Raw genomic sequence first — 19152 nt, 5'->3', positions numbered from 1 at the left:
CCCAGATGAAACCTGGGAGTTAAGCACAAGACATGTAAATAACCAAAATAACTATCAAAAATTCCACGCCCTGATGCACTTACCTTTGACTCATCAGAGAATCATTCAGGCCCTCATTCAGCGACTATTGATTCTTCTTTTACAAATAATCATCATCTTTTGTTTCATCACTTCCCAAAGCAAATCAGAAAGAGCAATCACTTCCATTTTATCCTATAAGGAAATTGAAGTTGGTCAATATTACCATTATATTCCCAAGGAAACAGTGCTAGTCAGTGAGGAGTCAGGCTACAGATCCAAGTTTGTCTGAGTCCTCACCATGATTATTGAGAGGGTTTTTTCAAAAACATTTCTAAAATCAAATTCAAATGTTAAATTTATCTTCAGGACTGTAAAGAGGGACCTTGTACAAAGGAGATGATAAATTATGGCTTGCTAGAATTGCAAAAAGACTCCTCTAACTAAACCCTCGTTTAAAGGTTGAGCTCCAGGTCTTTATAAGATGTGAAAAACATGGTACTTAAAGGACTCTGGACTTTTTAATGCAATTGTTCCAACCTAGTCTAAAAGCTGTCTTTTTTTTTTTTTTTTTCAAAGATTGGCCCTGAGCTAATATCTGTTGCCAATCTTTTCTTTCTTCTTCTTCTCCCCAAAGCCCTCCAGTACATAGTTGTATATCTTAGTTGTAGGTCTTTCTGATTGTGCTATGTGGGACGCTGCCTCCGCATGGCTTGATGAGCAGTGCTAGGTCTATGTCCAGCATCGAACCTGCAAAACCCTGGGCCACAGAAGCGGAGCGCGCGAACCTAACCACTTAGCCAGAGGGCCAGCCCCTAAAATCTGTCGTTGATCTAGAACATGACTATTCCATGGGTTAACTATAACTAACCCAAAGTATAAAAATGTATAATTCCCAAGAAGCTTTTCATGCCTTAACAGACCATGCCAGGACTGGCATGGAATCTGAAATCAATACACTGGTTTTCAGTCTCTTTATTTTGACTTTTTCTAAGTAGTTTAAAAGTTAGTATCAACATAGTACTGTTATGAATATACATAAAAACTTTCAATAATCATGTCTTAACAGGCATAAAAGAAAATATTGTCACAATAATATAATTGAGAAGAGCTGTGTGAAGTTTTGTGAAGTCTGAATTAGTGACTATGTTAAACAGATAGAAAGCTTTGTTAAAAAATACTTTGCAGGGGTCTGGCCTGGTGGTGTAGTGGTTAAGTTCACACACTCCTCTTAGGCGGCTCAAGGTTCACAGATTTGGATCCCAGGCATGGAACTACACACCATTCATCAAGCCATGCTGTGGCAGCATCCCACTTACAAAGTAGAGGAAAATTGTCACAGATATTAGCTCAGGGACAATCTTCCTCACCAAAAAAAAACCCCAACTTTGCAGGTATGCTTACTCATAGCTATCCAGCAGAGGCCCTCCATGTTTGATCCAGTGAATAAGGAGCAAACATGTATAGTTAATATTGGCCTTACAGGTGAACCTCTTGACTAGGCTAACTAACCCTCCATCTCTGCTTTCAAATGTTTGCCCCATAACTGCCTCACATCCACCTTCTTCTAAGTTATTTTAGTACAAATTTCTCTGTGTCTTCTCTGGGGACTTTAACAATTTTGTCATTAGGATTTCCCATTCTATGGGGTCCATATTAATGACATGTTTATAAAAACTCAGGAAGATTTAGTCTCGGTGGAGGAGTCTCTAGAACTTACCTCTTCCTCTGTCGATATGAGGGATTGAAAACATCCCCACACGACATTTGTATAGCAGGCATAACTTTGAAATTTCCACATCTAATTTAATTTAATTCAACATGTGTTTTATAAACATCTGCAATGTATTCAACATAATTCTTGGTACTGAGAGATAAAAGAGAAAGTGTGAAATCTTTTCTGGGTTAAATGTAAGCTTAGCTGAGAATAAAGGATTTGTACACATGAAATAATAAATAACCAGATAAAGGAGAACGTGAAGTTCAAAAATATGATTAAAATGTTTTGTAGCAAAGCATATATTGGAATATCTGGGTAGGAGAGCTCAATATTAAAAATAGTGTTGTCCTGAGATATTAAATGAGTGGGCCTGCAATGTGGAGAGAAGTGATCATTTAGAGATGGATGAAGTGTTTTCCAGCAAAAGAAGAGGCAAGATCATTGCTAGCGTTAGAGTAGGACATAGCAAGATGTGAAACAAAGTCATGTGAGAGGTACAAGTTGCAGAGGAGGGAAGATGAGGTTGGAAAAGAAGTTTGGTGCAATAGATAAATGGCCACCTCCAGGCACCCCAAAGTTCTTCCCATATTCACAGAAGAAACGACAGGCCCCAATTGCAACTTGGAGGGACTTGCCAGAGCTCCCTGCAGATTCTCATTGAAATATTTCTCATCAAGATGACATTTAAGAGGATAGAGAGGGGTGCAAATGGCCAACAGGAGGACTTGCCGAAATGAAAGCAGCAAAATAATTTCCCAGATTGCCACTGACTATTAAAATAGGCCATGAGGGTCTATGGTTATTACTTTAACAATTAGTTAATTTTAGCAGCAGGGAGGCCATTAGCTGACCAGCTCACTCCTCTGCCCAGCATATCCTAGCCAATGAGCTGTGATTGGGGCAATAAAAATGAGATTGTGCCTAGGCAATAAAATATTTAGACTTTTAATATGTTGGTGGAAATGGACTACATTTTAAAGTGACAGAACATCATATTTTCCTTCTCTTTATTTATTTTTCCAAGGCCAACGTGCCTAATCATTGCCTCAGCAATCCGAAAGAAGGTATAATAAAAGCAAAGGAAAGACTGTGAGAAGAAACAAAAATTAACAAAATTAAAAAGGAAGTGCACCAACACCTTCTGTGTGCTACAGTGAGGAGAAATACTTGAGTTTTGTTCCTAAAAAGGAAAACAGTATATGTGTAAAATTACATCATAAAAATCAAATTGGCATAATTTATAAAGAATATGGGAATTAATGATGTACACATAACTTTGTGAGTAGTGCCTATGGCTAATGTCTTTATCCATAAATGCCACCCAAATGTAAGTAAATTGCCGATTCTAAATTAATTTGCAGAATCCCTGCAAATAACTTAAACATTCTATATGCAAGTTAGTGTAAATATTGCAAAACCCCTGAAAATGAAAATAAGTATTCATAACTTTCTGCACCACTGAAGCCAACATTCACATTGCTATTTTCTTTCAACTGAGGTTTGTTTTTCTATACCAAATGAGGAGAGTAATATAAACTTAAGATTTATCCTGAGGTGAGCATCTTGACCTTTATCTTTCTCAAAAGCCTCCCTCCTTCATATGTACAATCATAACCATCCAGTCAAAATTGGTTTCTCTTCACCATGGTCTCCAGTTGAGCACCTTTTTTCTTTTTTTATTGGGAACGTGATTTCTCATTTTCTTTCCTTATCCAAATGCTACCCAAACATTAAAACTTATTTTGTCGATCCTGAAAAATTGAGCTTTTTGCTTATAAATGCACCCATTTTTCACAATATATTAAAGATCTTCAATATTCTAAACAGATTTAATTGTAATCTGAAGCAGTCAGGGAAGGCTTTCCCATGAAGCTGAAACCTGAGCAGCCTTTGAAGGACAAACATTGGATGAGGAAGAAGAGAGAGCAAAGTCCTGTGACTAGAAGACAAGGTCCAGATGAAGGAGGGTTTAAAGAACACACCTGCTGCTTTTCCGAGGGCAGAGGCTACTTCGCATGAGGGAGGCTCACACACAAAACAATGGCAGAGCAACCTCCACCTTCCCAGAGGTCCTCCAAACCAGCTGTCTCAACCAGAGACACAGCCCGCTCCGGGTCAGGTTACGCAGCCCCTGGACTAGGAGTTCTCTTTGCTTCCGACTGTCAGATGAGTAGCCCTTGCTTTGCTTTCAGGGCATTGCATCATCATTGAGCTCTTGGCGCATCAGTTAGCTTCAAATTTACTAGTATTCATTATTTGTTTAAAAAAAAAAGAGGAAAAAAGGAAAGAAAGGGGATAATTTACATTTCCTGATTCAAAGCCAGGGCCTATTCATCATCGCCTGCATATCGCTTATAAAGATGATAAATGAATGTATAGCAACTGAACCCTAAAACAAAATAATGTGTTTTTCTTAAAGCTTCGCAGGGCTGCATTTCCGTTGTAATTAGTTTACTTTTTTAATCAAATTCTGTTAAGCGGCAGTCAAAATGAAAGCTGATTTTCGGACTGCTAAAAGCAGCCCAAAAAAGAAAAGAAGAGCGAAAACAAGGATATTTTTTCACATTTACTGCTACAAAAATATCAAGATAATTGCATAACTTTCAGAAACTGCAAGAATGTAATCATGTCTTGCTGATTGTATGATATTCAAATATAGGATGCTGTAAGAGAACCTACCATTTGATAATGAACTGGTTAAATTGCTATTCCATCTTCAGAAATTCATATAGAGAGGGATGTCTTTAAATTTTTATGGTTCTACATTGCCTATAGGATAAGCTTCAAACCCTAAAATGTCATCACTTAACTTCAGTACTTCACCCTAAGCTTAATCCAGGCTCTCTCAAAAGTATCTATTGATTCCATCTTGTGGTTCCTTGCTTTTCCTCGTATTATTCTCTCTCCCTGCAGTGGCGTTACCACTCTACTCTCCCTATCTGATCCTTGTTTCTGTAGTCTTAGATCATGCCCTTTCTCTGGAAAGCCTTCCTGACGTCTCCACTTCACAGTGGTAGCTCTTATATAGCTACTGACATTTCACTTAGCATATACAGTACTCAGTCCCCCTTATCCTTGATTTCGCTTTTCCCATTTTCTATTACTTATAGTCAACTAAGGTCCAGAAATATTAAAGGTAAAATTCCAAAAATAAACAACTCGTAAGTTTTAAATTTGATGCTGTGCTGACTAGTGTGATGAAATCTTGAGCCATCCCATTCCGTCCCGCCTGGGACATGAATCATCCCTTTGTCCAGTGGATCCATGCTGTATACACTATCCTCCCCACCCATTAGTCACTTGGTAGCCATCTCAGTTATCAGATCACCTGTCACAGTATCACAGTGCTTGTGATCAAGTAAACCTTATTTTACTTAATAATGGCACCAAAGCACAAGAGTGGTGATGCTGGCAAATGGGATCTGCCAAAGGGAAGCCATAAAGTGCTTCCTTTAAGTGAAAAGGTGGAAGTTCTCGACTTAATAAGGAAAGGAGAAAACATTGTATGCTGAGGTTGCTAAGATCTAGCATAACTTTTATTACAGTATATTGTCATAATTCTATTTTATTAATATTTATTGTATTATATTTATTAATATTTATTAATATTTATAAATTAAACGTTATCATAGATATGTATGTATAGGGAAAAAATGTATATATAGGGTTCTGTACTATCCAAGGTTTCAGGAGTCCATTGGGAGTCTTGGAACATATCCCCCATGGATAAGAGGGGACTACTATATCATCATTTAAGCAGCTACCTAACGGTAAATCTTACCATTAGTCTTTCTGTTGAGTTTTCCTGTATTTCAGAAAGCTCTTTCAATCTGCATACGCAGGTCTTCCTTCACTTTAGGAAATGTTTCTTCATTTTATTTGTATTCATATATTACACTTGACATTCCTTTGATGCTGTTCTTTAGGAAAATCAGTTACCCTAACTATGCCTGTTTCCCTCATTTGGGAGTGGAGAATCTGAGGTGCACATGAGCCCAAAATAGCAAAGCCCTCACCTCTACAGACTTTTCCAAATTTTGTGTCTTTGGAGAAGTGGCCGAGAAAGGATAACCTGTGCGATCAAGGAACCAGCCCAATCCCAAATGTGGAGCCAACTCAGTAAGGGCTGCTTTACTGGACTGAGATGAGTAATATCTTACTCTTTTGGCTGATTCTTAGGACTGACATCATATATTATAAATAGATACATATATGCATGCATTTTAAATAATAAACATAAAAAATAATAAAACAATCCCCAGTGTGCATTGCTGTTAGGTATTTTCTTGTCTCTACCACTGTCTAGAACACTATATGTGGGATTTATCAATCAAAATGCAAAATTCCAAAAACCAATCTGTCTTTGCACCCATTCCCATTCCCCACTTATCCTGCTAACTAAAGATGAAAGAAACCAAACTCTACCAAAAAATGTTGCACCAAAACAGCGAGTTAGGGGTGATCTCCTAGTGTTATAACCAACATAGGCACTGAAGACACTAGGACTTGAGCCCAAGGAGAAATCCCTAAACAGGGGTAAATGAGCACCACTGGGATGCTCATTAGGGTGATGCTGCATGAGTGGGCTACATTTTTTTTTTCAGTCCAACTACATGGATCATATAGATGTTGAAATAGCTCAAAGATTCTGGCCATGACTTTCTGCCTGCCTTAGTTCTCCCAGCAGTTATGAATACTCATTTTCAATTTGTTGTCATAAAATTTCCATTGGTAAATGTGCAGAGAATATTCCAAGGATGGCTAGTGAATGCTCTTTTAACAGGAAATCAGAGTAAGCTTTCTCATATAAGATTTATCATTTCTTTTCCACAGTTAAAACCCTTCCATTATACCCCATCACTGACAGGCTAAACATTACAACCCCTTAGCATGAGACTCAAAGTCTTTCACCTCTTGTTTTGGGCCCACCTGTCCAGACTCCTCTCCCACTACCCTCATTCCATACAATGGACTGAATTGCGTCCTCCTGAAATTTCATATTGTGAAGTCCTGTGGCTGTATTTGGAGATGGTGCCTGTAAGGAAGTGATTAAGGTTAAATGAGTATGAGGTCCTGATCCAATGGGATTAGCATCCTCATAAGAAGAGACAACAGAGAGCTCAGGTTTGCTTTCTCTCTCTCTCTCCATGCCCGTGCACTGTGGAAAGGCCATGAGAGGACATAGTGAGAAGCCAGGTATCTACAAACCAAGAGGCCAGAAATTGAATTTGTTGGCATCTTTATCTTGGACTTTCTGGCCTCCAGAACTGTGAGAAAATAAATTTCTGTTGTTTAAGCTACCCAGTGTGTCATATTTTGTTATAGCAGCCCAAGCAGACTGAGACACTCAGTGTCCTATTGTTATTCAGGATCTCCAGAGAAACAGAACCAATATATTTATTATAAGAAACTAGCTCATGAGGTTATGAAACTAAGAAGTCCCAAGATCTGTAGTTGGCAAACTGGAGACCCAGGAGAGCCAATGGCGGAAGTTCCAGTCCAAGTCTGAGTCTGACGGCAGGAGAAGACCAATGTCCCAGCTTGAAGATAGTCAGGAAGAGAGAGAGAATTCTCCTTTACTCAGTCTTTTTATTCAGATCTTCGATGGATTCAATGTTCTATTCAGATCTTCAATGGATTGGCTGAAGCCACCCACATTGGGGAGGGCAATCTTTTTATTCAGGCTGCTGATTCAAATGTTAATCTCATCTAGAAACATCTTCACAGAAATATCCAGAATAATGTTAATCAAATATCTCACACTCTGTGGCCCAGTCAAGTTAACACAGAAAATTAACCATCACAGTCCTCTGGTAGCCTTAGTACTAGTTAGCAAAAAGATCATGGACTACGTACCATTCTAATTAACCAGGATGTCTCTTGTCTTATCATCTTGGTACATGTTGTCTGTTCATTCTGCCTTGCATGGCTTCCCTCTGCATCCCTTTACTCTGTTTGTTCACATAGAAAACCCCTACTCATTCTTTAAATCTCCACTCAAGGGCTAACTTCTTTGAAGCTTCTTCTGAATTCCTAAAGCAGAATTAATATTTTCTTCCATTGCCCCTTTATGCAACAGATGAGAAACCCCATATCATGTTATATTGAATTTTTTTACTTGTAAATATGAAAAGTTTATTTCTCACTACTCTGAACTCCTCCAGGAAAATTTTTTTAATATTTTTAATATTTTTATTTTTTAATATTTTTAATAATTTCTTAAATTTTTTTAAAATATTTTCTTCACTTACTACAGACATTATGTAAAAAAGTGTTTCAATAAATCTCTGGTGATTGAAGCAATGCGTATATGAACAAGAGCAGGGTTAAAAATGAAAAAATGGGAGTATGAAGCTGTGACAGTACCATCTCAGGAATTAGCTAGGGGCATATTTCCAGGACTCCTGATGGCAGAGCATAAGGTAGCTTCCTTCTCCATGCAAGCATGAGCACTCTATCCAGTCTCTGCAGCATTATCGCATCTTCCTCTCTGCTACCATTCCCTCTATTTTGTCAGGTAATGGGTGGGTTCCCCTCAGAGAGCTTTGTGGGAGCTCTCAACAATGTTAGCACCAGATACCTGAAGAATATAATTCTCCTGAATACCTCTATGTGTAAGGAAATGTAATGCAAAGGAGAGCCAGGCTGAGTACACTAAATACCTAAAATGTCATTACTCAGGCAATATCAGGCACAAAGCCCTCTGGAACCAGACAAGAAAGGCTGGTGGATGATCAGGAAATGATCCAAGGTGGGGGAAGACAAAGCCTGGGGAAATAGAAATAAAGGGAGCATTCCTGTCCAAGACACAGTGCTCCCATACCCTGCCTAACAGGCAGATGCACAGGCAATGGGGACTATAGCATCTGAGTAGTCTCGCTTACAATACTGGAGAAGCTCTTGCAATCCTGGTCTGAAAAACCTCTCTCAGGAAGCAGAATACGTGTTTGGAGTCTAGGACAGAGAGAGGCAAGAAAAATGGGAGCCTGGGTCAGGTCTAAGTACTACCTTTGGCAGAACTCCTTGGTAAGTGGGGGGGTAGGGGTCTCCAGCCAATGGATAGAAAGTATTGAGGGGAAACACAGGCACTCAGTGGGGACCTCCCAATGTGGTCTCCTATCTCTATGTCCAGGTTGATGACCATCATATTGTGGGTCACAGAAATGCCCAGCCCCCGTACTTATGTGTCTTAATTACATGACAGCAGATGGAGAGGGAGTAGCCTACTAGACCTGAATGTGGTCTCTTGGCTTTCCACTGCTCCCAAATCACCATGCCTGGGTCTTGGAAGCAGATATGTGTTTTCTCCAATTTTTAAGAAATTAAGAACTTCCCTCTGTTCATGACTAGATAATTTACAACCAATTCTCCTATGGCAATTTTGTGGCAATTATATGGACATTGGTCTACATGGCCACAATACGCATGCCATCCTGACTGGTGGTAACACCATATTTCTAGTACCAAAGGGCTGCATGTGAAGACATAAGTTGCTCTCTTTCTGCTCTCAATGCAGATATGTGTGTTGGGAAACGAAGGAAGAAATTTTCAATGGCAGCCCCAGGGAGAATTGAATGCACAACTAGCTCCCTGAGCTCATATTCACACACAACACAAACTCACTCTACAAGTCCTGAGAGTCAAAGCATTTGGATATGTCGGCCAGTTCATCCTGAAGATTGTTGCTGGATCAGTCCATTCTAAGTACTGTTTGAAGTGGTGGAATCCAGTGGCACTGGCCCTGCCATCATCCAGGTTTCTGAGGCAATATCTTCAATGTAGAAGATAGGGCTCTGGAAATCCCACGTTGACCTAATATAATTGGTCTTGTGGTTGATGCAGTGGATCATCTCACCACTGGGTTTTAATCAATTGATGAGAAATGAATGCTGTGACCACCTATGTTTTCATGTCAAGTGGGAACTTTGGAGAGCCAGAGAGAACACCGTCTCATCAGGGGCTAGAAGATCTGCAGGCACCTCTATTGTCTCTCCCCTAAGGCAAGAGTAGCTGGGATGTGGAGAAGCTTTGTCCAAGGAGACCGTGATGGCAGCATAAGTACTACCTCTGTGTGCAATCATCTGGAGTATGAGGGTTTCCTCTGTCCCAACTCCTGCTGGCTTGCATATTTGTGAATTTCATTAATGCCGATTTAATAATCATTTGAGTCCCCATCTTACTTGAGTTCATAAGAAGTCTAATATTTTACTGGATATTTATCCCCAAGCAATACTTGCAATCCCCAAGGAATGCTTACTACCTGTCCCACCATCTGTCACCTCAGGCAACCAGCTATTTCAGAGGAAAACACTGCTTTCTCCCCTTACATCACCTCTTACCAAATCATAACTGAATCCCACAGGTGACCACTGTTGTCCTTTGACTACATCACCTGAAGCAGGAATGGAGCTCAAACAATGGCTCAAACCAGCCTATAAGAGTTTAAATATTTCTTATCAAAGGCTTAAAGATAATAGAAGAGATTTACAACAGAGAAAAGCTCCTGACATTGGTTATAAAATGTGAGACTTTCTAGATTGGATAGGCTGTACCTCCCATCCAGCCATCCCCTCAATAAGAAGCCTTTAGACATCGCCCCCTATCTGAAGCACTGACTCTCTGACTCTTTCCCAACATCTCAAGGTTGAGAATGTGTGTGTAGATTGAGAGGAGTTCTTCTCATTCTCAGTCTCACATTCATGTCCAGATCCACATAATAATCTGCAGACATGCAGCTCCGTCCACAATGACACAGATTTATACCGTGCTGCTGAACAGATGATCTCCTCCTCGCTACCTACATATAATCCATAAAATATTCCCTCCACTGGAAAAATATTCAGCCAGTAGCAGGGGCTTCATTTCATTGAGACATTACCAGGACTACTATCCCAAGAGCACTACATGTGTTAATGCATTTAATTTTCACAACAATTCCTATGAGATAAGTATATTAATAATAATAATTATCATTATTACTTCCATTTTGCTGATTAGGAAAATTAGATGCAGATAAGTTAAATAGTTTTCCAAAGCAAGAAATTAAAGTGGCTATTAAACGCCAAATGTAAACACTGAGTGAAACAGGACAAAAAAATTGCTGTAGTTTTAGAATAGTAGCACCTGTATCTCCTGTCATTCCTGCAACCTGCTCTGCCCCCAGCCCCGCCTCTAGCCAGGAAGTGTGAACTGTCTAGTCTCAGCGCCTCCATAGAATCCTGAAAGCAGCTTGGTCCTGCTCACTTTGTGAACATTTTTGTTGGGTGGTGAGAGGCCCCTTCCATGGACAGGACATCTTGTCACCGAGCTTGGGCTGGGTGCTGAAGGGGAATGATGCCTTCACAGTCCACAGCACGCTGGAGTTGGCACTACCGGAGGCAGGCAAGTTTGTTAGACACTCCTGCAGACCACTGGCTCTCCATCCTAGTTTGCCTCCACCCTATTCCTGGCTCCTTTAGCCATGAGCGTCACTGCTCAAGCAAAAATCTGAAGTGTGGAGGGGACACTGAAGGGAATCCTTTCAGGCATCTTTTCCTGGAGATAGTAAGCTGATTTGGGCTCAAATACAATAGAATATGGGCTTAAGTTTGGCCATAGAGGGGACAGGTTTCCCCCTAGACTCCTGATCCATACGTATACACACCTGCATTCTCGGGATGTGGGCACACCTCTGAATCTCTGATTTCCTGCGGTAAGCAGAAAGATCCTGCTGGGCCCAGTAGGAAAAGTATTAGGGTCCAGACTCAGAATGGCCAAATTGATAATCATCGGAAAGTCTTTCCTGCATGGCTACATAGCTGGATGTGGGTCATGGAGTGTCATGACGGTGATCTACTGACCCAGGGGGAGAGCAGCTAGCTTTCCAAGGTTCTCCAGTGCACTGCACTATCCAGGTCCAGTTGCCTAATTGGGACCTGTAGGCTTAGGGGCTACTGAGAGTCTTGCCGGGCTAAGGCTCATAATGGACCTGAGGGGAAACCTAACCTGAGGAAGCATGCAATGGTGAGCAGTGATTGGAGGGCTGGTAATTTGGACAGCAGGTTAAAACACAAGACCTTTATATTGCTTAAGTATGTCATTGTAGAGATGTGCCATATATTCTTGATCCATTGACTAGTTATGCACTTTGGGGAATACCACTCAGCAATTAAAAAGCACAAAATACTGATACACATAATGACATGAATCCCAGAACATTAGGCTAAGTGAAAGAAGCCAGATACAGAGATGACATCAGCAATTGCCTGGCCTGAGGCTGGAGTGAGAGCGGGATTGACTGCAAGGATACAGGAGGGAAATTTCTAGAGTGATAGAAGTGTTCCAAACCTCTAAAGTTATGGTGGTTTCATGACCGTACACATTTACTAGACCCCATCAAATTGTAAATTTAAAATAGGCTAATTTTGAAGTATTTAAATTGTACTTTAATAAAGCTGCATGCACACACAGACACAAATCCAAATCCAAAAGAATGTTCTGAAGCAGATATCAGAAACTGGGGAATAAAGAAAGGGGCATGAAGAGCCAAAGAAGAAAGTAGAAGGGACTATGGCTTGCAGGCTAAAAGAACGTCAAGAGTTTTTCCCGGAAAACTAGAAGTGGCCCACAATTCTCATGCACAGTTCCAACATGCAAATACTACTGAAAACTGACTTGAATTCACTTGACAACAAAACCAGACCTGAACTAACATTAGTCTACTAATATAGTATCAATATTCAGAGATTTAACCCCAGAATATTAGTAGGTTTATAGGTTTGTGCCCCAGACCTCACTGTATATACTGCATTATCTTTCTAAAATCCAAAAATTCAGAAACATATCTGTCCTTAAGATTTTTGGAAAACAAGATTGTGAGTCCATATCTAAAATGGTATCTAAAATTCAGTTCAGTCTACCTTCGGAGTCGGGACAAGCCTAATTCTTCCCTATTATTTCTTTCTTCCCTGTTTGTCTCCTTCACCTTCACAGGGAACACTTAACTGCTGACATTTCTGGTAACCAAATGTGTGAAGTATTTTTCCCCACACCAAGCAATTCTCTGTGATACCAGCCAAGTGTCCTACAATTCAACTCAATTCTGACACTATCTATCTGGAGATAGTGTCAGATCCCACAGGGTAAGGGCTCAGTCCCACAAGACTGACCCCCACCACCACTTCAGACACCATTTGCAAGCTCAGGTTATCACCTGTGCTTCTGATCAACTGGCTGTAGACTGGGGGTTCCAATGACCCTCTCTTTGGGTTTCAGACGCCAGTCACAAGTCCAGATTGCTACCTGTATTTCTGACTGGCTGTAAATCAGAGGTTCTTACAACCTCCCCCTTGGGTTTGATTAATTTGCTAGAGAAACTCACAGAACTCAGAAAAACGTCTTACTTACTAGATCACCTGTTTATTATAAAAGGCTATAACTCAGGAACAGCCAGACGGAAGAGAGGCACAGGGCAAAGTATGGGGAAAGGGCATGGAGCTTCCATGCTCTCTTGGAACATGCCACTCTTCCAAAATCAACAGGTGTTCACCAACCCAGAAGCTCTCCAACCCTGTCCTTTTGGGGATTTTATGGAGGCTTTATTATATAGGCACAATTGATTAAATTATTGACTATTGGTGATTGATTCGACCTCCAGCCCCTCTCACCTCTCTGGAGGTTAGGCAGGTAAGTACTGAAAGTTTCAACCCTTTAATCATAGGTTGGTTTTCCTGGCAACTAACCCCCATCCTTAGTTTACCTAAGAGATTTCCAAAAGTCACCTCATCAACATAACAAAAGACAATTTTATTGCTCTTGTCATAGGAAATTCCAAGGGTTTTAGGAGCTCTGTGCCAGGAAGTAGGCCAAAGACCAAATACGTATTTCTTATTATAAATCACAATTTCAAAGTATCACATTATAGAAACTCAATTAGTTTCAAAGGCTGTAGCAGAGCTTCCCTGACATACGCTAATGAGTCACTGAATGGAGTATGGCATATGCATCGAGTCTGACAACTCAGTGTGAACACACATGCACATCATTTGACTGACAAATCCTAAAGAAGGATAAGAGCACTGGATCAGTGAGATTTGAAAGGAAAGAGTGAAAGGAAAATGAAGATAACAAAAAAAAGAGGAAATGCATTGTGCAAGGATGATACAGGGGTAAATGTTGACCTTCTGATGAAATATTGTCATAGATAAGACCTAATTTAGTCCTTCTAAAGAATTGTCCTTGCCTCTAAATTCCCTAAAGAACAATGACATCAAACAGAGAAGACACATTTTGACTCAACCAGAATTATGACAAATGTGTGTCCATTATGATGCCATTCATATAAAATATTAGGTTTGGATATCCTTATTTCCTACATGGTTCCTATTGCAAACTATGTCTCCATAGTGAGGAATATAATTTAGTACATCAAACCACCATGAACAAGATGTCCTCAATACTGCTGTCCCTCACTTTAAGGAAAAAGATCAGATTGGAACATCACATATGCAACTGGTAAGTATAACAGGAGAAACAGCATAGTAAAGAAGGAAGCATATATACCTATATATATACATACCCCATCCAAAGAACTCTCTCTATTCAATTATAACCCATATAACAAGTCACTTACTCCCTCAGCTATGGTTCTCTCCTGTTCCAAACCTTACTTGGAAATTCATCCTATTATTGTTAGGCTAAAATTAAATAATGGATGTAAAAATGTTCAGAGTATGTTTGTATATCAACTAGCATACATCAATATCATCATTTTTAATGACTGTGTTCTATGGATAAACCAAACTTACTGAAACAATCCATTACAGTTAATCACATATGTTGTTTCTAGGTTTATTTGTCATATGAATAAAGGGATAGAATTTTATATTTATTTTTATGTTCTTATCTACTTATTGTCTTTAACAATTTTATAAAAATAAGGTTGATATGTCAAAAGACTTTTTACTGAAATCAACTTCATTGAAATAAAATAACACAAAATAAAATACACAATTTATAAGTATATATGCTACAGTGAGTTTTGACAAATGTATGTATCCATGTAATCACCTTGACATTTAAGATATAGAAAATTTCAATAACCCTAAAAGTTATCTTGAGCCTCTTACGACTTAATTCTCATTCCTCTACACCTGGCCCTATTAGACAATCACTGATCTGTTTTCTATCACATAAGTTTAGATTTGTATTTATAAATGGAAGCATACAGTACATACTGTTTTTTGGTGGCTTCTTTTGCCCAGCATAATATTTTTCAGATTTATCTATGTTGTTACATTTACCATAGTCTGTTCATTTTACTACAGAGTAGAAGACCTTTGAATGGATATACCACAATTCGCTTATCCATTTACCTCTTAACAAATTCTTATGAGTAAAGCTGCTATGAACGTTCATGTACAAGTCTTTAGGTAGGCATGTTCTTGCATTTCTCTTGGGAATATATCAAGGAGTAAAATTATGGAGTCACATGGTGAATGTATAGCTTTATAGGAAACTATTTAATTATTTTCCAGAAGAGTTGTATCATTTTACAAGTCACCAGCAATGTGTGAGAGTTCCAACTGCTCCTCATCTTCAACAAAGCTTGGTATTATCAGACATTTTTAAAATATCAGCCATTCTAATCAGTTTGTAGTGTGCTCTCATTATGGTGTAAATTTTCACTTCCCTGATGACTAAGAATGTTGAGCATCATTTCCTATGCTTATTGGCCATTCATATCTTCTTTTTTGAAATGTCTTTTCAAATACTCTGCACATTTCTAATTAGGTTATTTATCTTCTTAGATTATGATGATGGATACAAATTTCTTTTTAATATAAGAATTGTGAATCTCCTAGTCTGCAGTTTGCTGCTTCACACACTTAAAGATGTCTTTCAAAAAGCAGAATTTATATTGATAGATGATAGATAGATAGGAAGCTTAAATCTATTTTATCAAATTATTTTTTTCAAGTTCTGTGCTTTTTGTGTCTTAGTAAATCTTTGCTCATCCTAAGCTAGCAATTATTTTCTTTAAAGAAATTTTATCATTTACATATTGGTTTATAATTCATTCAACATCAACACTTGTGTATACCAATCTCCCCCTGCCATAAATGCCAAGAGTTCCAATAAGGAAAGAATTTTAGACCTAGAATTTCTACTGACATAAACATTCAAATATAAGAGCTGTAAAAACATTATTAGGCATAGAAGGCTTAAGAAGCTTTGCCACACAAATTGCTATATGGAAAATAGTTTGGGATGAAGAATTTAAATAACAATAAAGATTAGTCCAGGTGATGATATTACGTACAAACACACACAGACACACACACATACATGTATCATACATAGCATATATAATATATACATATTTTATAATATATATGTATATATCATATACAATGTGCTACATATTATATATCAAATATATTGATATTAGGGATTGTTACTTTTAAAAGAAACTAGGGAAAAAGCAATATATCCATAGTAACATAGAATTAAAAGACTTGATAAGTTCAATACGACAGACGTTGGAGTAGGGATAGCAAGAGAAGTGAAAGCACACTGAAGTATTTGCCTTAGCCATTAAAAGATACAAATAACAGTTTTAAAAGGAGGAATTATTTAAAAGACACATATTAAGAGAGAAACAACGTGAAAAATATAAAGATGGTGAATTTGAACACATACTTTTCAATTGTTGATGGGACAGGGAGATACAATAAGAATTTGAAAGTTAAAAACAATATAATTAACAACCTTGAACTAATGGCCATCTACAGACTTTTGAAAACAATGATTAGAGAGTATACATTTGTCTTGAGTACTAATTAAATATTTACAAAAATATGATAATGTGCCAAGCCATCAGAAAATCTCAAAACATTTCAAAGAGCAGATATAATTCCTGTAAGCACACAGCTATGCCCACTTATATTTTCCTCTTTGTAACTTTAGATCAAAGATCTAAAGTGAGGGTAAAGGCATTGTTTTTCTCAATATAATAGAAGGTAGGAAAACATGAATACACTCCAAATGTTCTTTTGTCTTCTGTCCTCCCACAAACATACCTGGCGTTCAAGGGGTTTATGCCTAAGCCACTGCTCTCCCTGTGCATCTGTTCAAAGTAGCCTCACACCAGTTTCCACATCTGGCTATGTCAGGGTGTTTTGTAGCATGAAAACACTTTTCTGAGAGCAATCAAAAAGCTGCATAAAATACTAACAAGCAAAATCTGTTCAAACACATTGGAGAGCCTCTGAGGTAACCAGGACATGAGGAGCCAAGATCCTGGTTAGAAGGAGGGCTCGTGGAACTTGCCAAATGTTAAGTAGTGAAAGGAGAAAGGCTCAAATTTAATCACAGTTTGTCTAGAAGAGACAGAGGAACCACAGGGCATTCAGCAACCTCACAGAGGTAGAAAGGCCAAAACTGGACTTGGCACCTATCAAAGCAGCTGGGTTTAAAAGGCTAGGATTCTTGAGAAAAGTAAGATGGAGAAAAGTGAGATTGACCTCCTATACTTGCAAATAGATGAGGAGAAACTACCTAAAAGTTTCAACAGAGCACTCAGTAATCTCACAGTTCTGTAGATAAAAACTGGAGCTTGCAGCCTTCCTAGGAAGAGGTTCCCTGACCATAAACCTGAATCTCAGTGGCAAATCCTAGAGAAACACAGCTAGCAGTGAGGGCAGGTGAGAGACGTATATCAAGACTTAATGAATTCTGAAATCTAGCTTTGAGTCAGCTCACTATTACTATCTGCCAAAGAAAAAGAGCCATTCTCTCTGGAGGAAGAAAACATCCAGAACCTCTCCATTTTTTTTTTAAATAAGTTTCATCACTCAATCAAAATTTAACATGCATTCCAAGAAACTAAATCAAGAGGAAAAACAGATAACAGTAACAGACTCACAGTTATTCCAGGTAGTATAGTTATCAGACTTTGATATTAAAATAACTGATTAATGGGCCAGTCTCAGTGGCCTAGTGGTTAAGTTTGATGCCCTCTGCTTCTCCATCCCAGGTTCAGTTCCCGGGACTGGACCTACACCACTCGTCTATCAGTGGCCATGTTGTAATGGTGGCCCACATACAAAACAGAGGAAGATTAGCAACAGATGTTAGCTCAGGGTGAATCTTTCTCACCAAATAAATAAATAAATAAATAAACCTTAATTAATATGCTCAGAAAAATACATGACAAGATGGAGCATTTCATCATAGAACTGGAAACTATAAGAAAGAATCAGATTGACATTCTAGAATTGAAAATTACAGTATCTGAAATTAAGAACTCTGTAGATGAGGTTAATAGCCATTGTATCACAGTTGATGAGAGGATTAATGAAGTGAAAGACAGATTAGTAGAAAATAATTGCAGCAAAGAGACAACCGAATGAGAAATTTGAGAGAGAGAGAGAAATGGGTGCTGGTGAAAAGTTTAATATATGTGTAATTGTAACCCATAAAGAAAATAAGAGAGAATGAAGTAAAAGAAATGCCAAGAGATCATATTTAAGAATTTTCCAAAAATTATGAAAATCTTGAAGCCACAGATTTAAAAACCTCTACAAAACTGTAAGCCAGAAAATAACAAAGAAAATACGCCTACAGATGTCATAATAAATCCTCTAAAAATCAAAGACCAAAAAAGGAAACCTAAAACACAGTCAGAGAAAAAAGACGTTACCTTCAAATGAGAAACAATAAGTGAACACCGACTTTTCATCAGAAGATAGAGAAGGCAGGTAATAACAATGATATCCTTGAAGTGCCCAAAGAAAACATCTGCCAACGTAAAATTCTAAACCGAACGAAAATGTCCTCCAAAAGTGAAAGTAAAAGAATGAGTTGTCCAATCAAACAAAAACTGAGAGAATTCTTAATGAGCACTACACCAAAGGAAATATTAAAGTGAGTTCCAGAGAAGAAAAGTTATCAAAGATGGACTCAAAAAATTCAGGAAAGAATGAAATGCAATAGGAACAGTAAATATGTGGATTAAATATAAATGAACCTCAGTCTTTCCTCAACAAAATATTTTTCATTTTTATCATGTGAGATGTAAATCTTAGATCATTTTTCTAGACTTTTCTCCATCTGCAGGGTCATCTCTGAACTATACTTGTAAATCTTCCTCTTAAAGCGTGGAACTCACTAATAGGTAAGATATGATGGATCTAATCTGCCTTGTATGATATAGAAGTTCTACTTCACAAATATAATCTTTATCTGAATGACCTCTAGTTTAAGCCACAACATGCTGATGGTTCCTATTGGGTAAGCAATCCCTAAAACACCACTTCTTTTAATGAAAGGATGCCAATGCACAACTTCTCACACCACCCAAAACCCCCTCCCCTGAGTCCCACATTTATATTGATGTTTCTCATCTTATCTACCTCATGTCACTAAACCTTATG

At 38.4% G+C, this 19152-nt stretch overlaps 1 long non-coding RNA gene across 10 annotated transcripts in view; it reads right to left on the bottom strand.

Moving 5' to 3' along the window:
- The window catches only part of LOC139084538 (uncharacterized), a 95557-nt gene extending 76988 nt beyond the window's left edge, over positions 1-18569 (bottom strand). For 7 of the 10 annotated variants that reach the window (XR_011541990.1, XR_011541993.1, XR_011541989.1 and 4 more), the window contains exons 1-2: positions 18420-18569; positions 84-213 (exon numbers count right to left, since the gene is read on the bottom strand). This is a non-coding gene — a long non-coding RNA (uncharacterized lncRNA). The remainder of the gene's footprint in view (positions 1-83; positions 214-18419) is intronic. The other 3 variants (XR_011541987.1, XR_011541984.1, XR_011541992.1) reach the window with 1 other exon arrangement.
- Between the last annotated feature and the right edge of the window lie 583 nt (positions 18570-19152).

This window comes from Equus przewalskii, chromosome 7, assembly GCF_037783145.1.
Source record: "Equus przewalskii isolate Varuska chromosome 7, EquPr2, whole genome shotgun sequence".
Lineage (NCBI taxonomy): Eukaryota > Metazoa > Chordata > Mammalia > Perissodactyla > Equidae > Equus > Equus przewalskii.
This window is presented reverse-complemented; position numbering and strand designations above follow the sequence as displayed.